The following is a 5,936-nucleotide window of genomic DNA, read 5'->3' as shown; positions in this document are numbered from 1 at the left end:
CCTACTGGGGTTCAACCCACAAACCAGGCACGTGCCCTGACCGGGAATCAAACCAGTAACCTCCTGGTACATGGGACAATGCTCAACCAACTGAGCCCAACCTGGCAGGGCAATAAATTTCTATGTTGCTCCCTAAAGGAGAACCACTGCCATTCAAATTCTCCTTTGCCTGTAGCCTAATTTTCCTTAGAACCCGGGGTTGTGTTTAACAATTTAATAGAGGGAAGTGAGCATTACTCAGAAAGGTAAACTGAGAAAACTACTTTGCCCAACTCCAAACCATGAAAATCTCTGCAGAGGCAAATAAACCTCTGACTAGTTGTAATCAAGGTCTCCCAAGAGCCCTCTTGGGGCAACTGTTCATACTTACAGTGCCAATTGGACTCTCAAATATCCCAATCTTGCCATCCTCCAACACCTGGTACAGCACTGTCATGAAGTCTATCTGGATGGAATAGGGTGTGAAGGGAAAAGGAAAATGGATGCCACCGATCTCCTGGTATTTATCAGCCATGATCCTAAGGGGAGAAAAATATCTGGTAGTTCGCTGATGAGCCAGGAAGAACCGGCTTGAAATCTAGAACAGTTCTTAAGAGCAGTCTCAATACTGATTACGGATTTTCTCCTTAGGCTCTACATTATTTGGCAAGAAGAGATCATGTTCTCTCCATCATGTGCATATCCCCATGAAGCCACACCAAATCATGCAATCCACCCAGCGACATTTATCACAAAGGGCTCTAGAAGAATGCAGAATGCAAAAGCCCTTATACAGAAACTCCCTGCATTTCACCTGAGGTACTTTTGCTGCCTGGATAGCCTTCTAATGCCTCCTCGAGAGGCTTGGAGATTTCCTCTCAAAGACCTGTGCCCTGGGATCAAAGATGTTGCCTGTATTCACTTCTGCAGCAGTCTTCCCTCACTTCTGCACAGGGCGGTATGTGCATGACAAATGCTGCTTTATCCTGATGGGAGACCTGTAAATAGAATCATGACACACAGGCAAAGAATTACAAGTACAATTACACTTTTTCTGACATGGCACAGGTTAATGTACATAACCTTATTTTACAGACACCCCCTACAGTGGTCAATCACCCTCCCTCCAAATACGTGTGCATGCACACACGCAGGCCGCTCTACAGAAAGTCACTCTTTGCTGTCATTACCCTGCATTTAGTTTCTTCATAGTTCTTAGCACTCAACTCAATTCATTTAGTCCTCCCCACTACAGTATAAGCTGCATAAAAGAAAGAACTTTGTCTGTCTTGTTCTTCCCTGCCCCTAGCACTCAGCATGCCAGGTGCTGTGACAAGTAGCGGGGATTCAATAAAAATTTGATGAATATACAGCAAGCTTCACATGGGGGCTGTAGGTGGAGGTTTCTGTTATAGAAACCTCTTCAGAGGTGTCAGTGGAGGATGTCCCATAACTGAAATATCTAGTGCAAGGCCAGTTCTTTAGTCGTTACAAACTGTTTTCATATAACCTCACAACAACCATGTGGTCAGTATTATTACTAGCTCTATTTTATAGATGAAGAAACTGACAGAAAGATTAAATGACTTGCCCACTTGGTGTGGCTCAGTGGTTGGGTATTGATCTATGACACTAGGAGTCACGATTCAAATCACGATCAGGGCACATGTCTGGGTTGCAGGTTCCATCCACAGTAGGAGGTGTGCAGAAGGCAGCGATCAATGATTTTCTCTCCCTTTCCCTTCCTCTCTGAAATCAATAAAAAATTTGTTTTGCAGATAGTCACATAGCAATTGCCCGAATCCAAGATTTGAATGCACATCTGCCAGACCTTCAAGCTCCTAAGCTTTGTATTTCCTCATTCTTCTCTCACCAGGGTAAGGTGAAAATAGACTTGTTTACCAAACTTAGGAATGACAACAGGAAACAATACAAAAAAAAGGTAATTATTGCCCTAGCTGGTTTGGCTCAGTGGATAGAGCGCCAGCGTGTGGACCAAAGGGTCCCAGGTTTGATTCCAGTCAAGGACACATACCTCAGTTGCAGGCTCTTCCCCGGCCCAGGCCCTGGTTGGGGCATGTGCAGGAGGCAACCCATCGATATGTTTCTCTGACATCGATATTTCTCTGTCTTTCCCTCTCTCTTCCACTTTCTCTAAAAATCAATGGAAAAATATCCTCGGGGGAGGATTAAAAGAAAAGAAAAAGTAATTATGATTTCACTCCCCATGGATGGTAATTATGGATCTCATTATTCCAGAAACAGCACGAGCTAAGTCAGAAGTTAAAGAAGGATCTACAAATCCACAAATAGTAGATACACTATGTGTGCTTTAAGAATGCTTGGTGTAGCTTTTTCTGACCTCTTCAGATTGGCTGCCTGAAGGACTACCATGACCTTCCACACAAGTTCTCCCTAGAATTCCCCACCAGTGCTAAGGCACAAACCTCATGCTCATTAAATGAGGTAATAAGACGTTATGTGAAAGTGTAAGTTTTGAAAGTGTTCATTTTCTTCAGTCTTCAAGTATCACTTGTTATTTACTTGGGTATAAACTATTGCTACAGACTGAACTGTGTCCCACCCTCCCTCAAATTCATGTGTTAAAGCCCTAACCCCCAACATGAGACTCTATTTTATTTGGAGGGAGGGCTTTTAGGAGGCAATTAACATAAAATGAAAAGGGTAATTAAGATTAAATTAAGGTATAACAGCGGGTCCTAATCCTTATTAAGATTGGTGGCCTTCTAGGAGTAAGAGAGAGCTCTCTCCTTACCAGCCATGTGAGGACAAGTACTAGTAAGAAAGGGACCGACCTTCTGCAAGACAGGAAAAGGGTCCTGGACAGGGAACAGACTAGGCTGGAACCTCAATCTTCGACTTCCCAATTTCTAGAACTGTAAGGAAAAAGAAAAGAAAAAAGAAAAGAACTCTGGCCCTGGTTAGAGCATCAGCTTGCAGATCCAAGGGTCCTGGTCAAGGGTACCTTGGGTGCAAGTTCCCCAGACCTGGTAGGGGCGGGAGGCAACCAATCTATGTTTCTCTCCCACGATGTTTCTCTCTCCCCCCCTCTCCTACTTCCTTTCCACTCTCTCTAGAAATCAATGGGGAAAATATCCTCGGGTGAGAATTAAAATACAACAAAAACAAACAAACAAAATACTCTATTGTTTAAGCCACCCAATGTATGGCGTTTTGTTATGGCAGCCAGAGAAGACAGAAACAATTTAAAAGCACAATCCCCATTTTAAGCCCCTAAAATGCTTTAACTTCACACACCTGGGAGACAACACAGCCCCAAAAGAAAACCTTTTCTGCACCTACAGTTAATCCAGGCACAGCACCAGCGGGGCTGCAATGCTCCCACAGCAGGGGACATGGCCCAGGCTCCCACCTCCATCCTCAGAGCTCTCACATCCTGTAGGAAAAACCTGCTACTTGGTGTATTTTCCACTTTTCATTGCACATCCTCCAACAATCTGGTCAATTCCATTCAACCGAACCCTTTTGACTGGACCCCACTCTACCTTGCTTTTCTGAAGGGCAGAGCCATTAACAGTATGGGCTCTGAGGTCAGGCTTCTAAATTTGGGACCCCAGCTGTATTCTTGCCTAAGTTAATAGCCCTAACCCTCAGTTTCCCCGCGCGTAAAGGAGAGACAGATAAAACTGCATTTCCATAGGCTGCAGTGACCACTAAATAAGTAACTTATAAAAAGCGGTTAGCACAGATGGGTTACTGAAGTCCCTGGTGCGTGTTAGTTATTATTACTCCAAAGCACCGCTCCAGTTCAACTGCAGATCCCGCCCTCACTCACCTCCCATTCGCCCTTGCACAGGTTTCTCGCCTATCAATCACACGTTAGCTCCGCCCCTCCATGCCGCGAAGGTTTTTCCCGCTCCCGACGCCCCCCGCCCCTCCGCAAACAGCCACTGGTTAGCACTTACACCGGAGGACGTCCTTTCTCATGGAGGTTCTCCTGTCCTAAGCTTTGTTACCACGCGACACCGTGACCACTCTCTTCCCCGACAAGACAGCTTCGCTTTAGGACAGGCGGCTGAGGTATCAGAGATAAGGTCGCGGAGCTTAAAAGCGCGGCTCCGGCAGGTCCCCAGAGGAGCGTGCAGCGCTGCCACGCCCCGCGCCACTGCGCGTGCTCACTTGGGGACGTGGGCGTGGTCTTTTTTGCACCCCTGCGCTTGCGCGGCTGGCTCAGGGCGGGACTGTTTCCTGGCCATAGGAAAGCTGCAGGTGATGGACCCTGGGCCAGCCTTTCTGACCACACATGGCCTTTGGGCTTAATGCCAACCTGCGATCTCCCTTGCAGTCCTGCCCGGTGCAGGATGTTTGATCCTCCGCCTATTGGCGCAGATGTTCTAACCTCCACAGATGATTGGCTTGAAGAAATGGGCTCATATTTACCAAACACTGCGCACAAAAAGGCTAGCAGAGAATTGAGAAACCAGTATTCTGATCCTCGCTCTTGCCAGGCCTTAATATGTGAACGTGTTCTTTCTACCTCTGAATGAACAGTACTCTCCTCAACTGGGTTGTACAGGAACTTGGAGGTCTTTTTTTTCCTATTTCAGTTGTCATGCAATATGATATTAGTTTCAGGAGTACAACAATACTGATTGGACATTTATGTAACTTACCTAGTGATCACACAATTAAATCTAGTACCCATCTGACACCATACTTACCTATTATAATCTTATTGACTTTCCTATATGCTCTACTTTACTTCCTCTTGACTGTTTTTATAACTGGCAATTTTTAAAATATATATTTTTATAGATTTCAGAGAGGAAGGAGAGGGAGAGAGAGACAAAAACATCAATGATGAGAATCATTGATTGGCTGTCTCCTGCACACCCACTACTGGGGATCACCCACGACCCAGGCATGTGCCCTGACTGGGTATCGAACCTGGGAGTCTGAATCCAAAGGCGGATTCTCTATCCACTGAGCCAGACCACATAGGGCTATAACTGGCAATTTGTACTTAATTTCTTCACCTTTTCCCTGAACCCCCTTCCATCTGGCAACCAATGATTTGTTCTCTATGTGATTTTATTTCCATTTTGCTTGTTCATTCGTTTTGTAAATTCCCCATATTAATAAAATCCTATGTTGTTTGTCTTATTTCACTTAGAATAATACCCTCTCGGCCTATCCGTGTTGTTGCAAGTGGCAAGATTTCATTCCTTTTTTATGATTGAGTAACATTCCATTATATATGTACCACATCTTCTTTATTCATTCTTTATCAATCTATGGATGGACACTTAGGCTGCTTCCATCTCTTGGTTCTTGTAATAATGGTGCAATGAACATAGGGCTGCATATATCTTTTCAAATTAGTGTTTTGGATTCCTTTAGATAAATATCCAGAAGTGGATTTTTTGGTCATAAAGTAGTTCTATTTTAAATTTTTTTTAGGACCCTCACTAGTGTTTTCTACAGTGGCTGCACCATTTACAATCTCACCAACAGTGCACAAGGATTCCCTTTTCTACATCATTGCCAACATTTGTCTTTTGATTTAATGATGATAGCCATTCTGACAGGGGTGAGGAGATATATCATTGTGGTTTTAATTTAATTTAATTTGCTTTCCCAAATGGTTCATGATGTTGAGCATCTGTTCATATGTCTAATAGCCATATGTATGTCCTATTTGGATAAGTGTCTAATCAGGTCCATTGCACATTTTTAAATTGGTTTGTTTGGGTTTTTTGGTGTTGATGTATCATTGGCAAATATGTTCTCCTGTTCAGTGGGTTGCCTTTTCATTTTGTTGATTGTTTCCTTTGCTGTGCAAAAACGTTTTTCTTTGACAGTCCCATTTCCTTTTTTTTTTCTTGTTTCCCTTCCCCGAGGAGATAACGCCCCCCCGCCCCCACACACACACACACAAAATCATTAAGAGCAATGTCAAAGTGTTTACTGCCTAT

The 5,936-nt window shown here is 44.1% G+C and overlaps 1 long non-coding RNA gene across 4 annotated transcripts; it reads right to left on the bottom strand.

Moving 5' to 3' along the window:
• Positions 1 to 370: 370 nt before the first annotated feature.
• LOC106695576 lies at positions 371 to 4,078 on the bottom strand. 4 transcript variants are annotated; one of them, XR_002827555.1, is made up of 5 exons: positions 3,927 to 4,078; positions 2,796 to 2,876; positions 1,575 to 1,728; positions 794 to 977; positions 371 to 518 (listed from the first exon to the last, which is right to left on the bottom strand). It is a non-coding gene; the product is annotated as an uncharacterized LOC106695576 (long non-coding RNA). The 4 variants fall into 4 exon arrangements; XR_002827557.1 differs by lacking the exon at positions 1,575 to 1,728; XR_002827558.1 differs by lacking the exon at positions 2,796 to 2,876.
• Between the last annotated feature and the right edge of the window lie 1,858 nt (positions 4,079 to 5,936).

Source organism: Myotis lucifugus, unplaced genomic scaffold (assembly GCF_000147115.1).
Source record: "Myotis lucifugus unplaced genomic scaffold, Myoluc2.0 scaffold_1690, whole genome shotgun sequence".
Taxonomy (NCBI): Eukaryota; Metazoa; Chordata; class Mammalia; order Chiroptera; family Vespertilionidae; genus Myotis; species Myotis lucifugus.
Note: the sequence above shows the minus strand (reverse complement) of the source record. Positions and strands in the feature narration are given on the sequence as shown.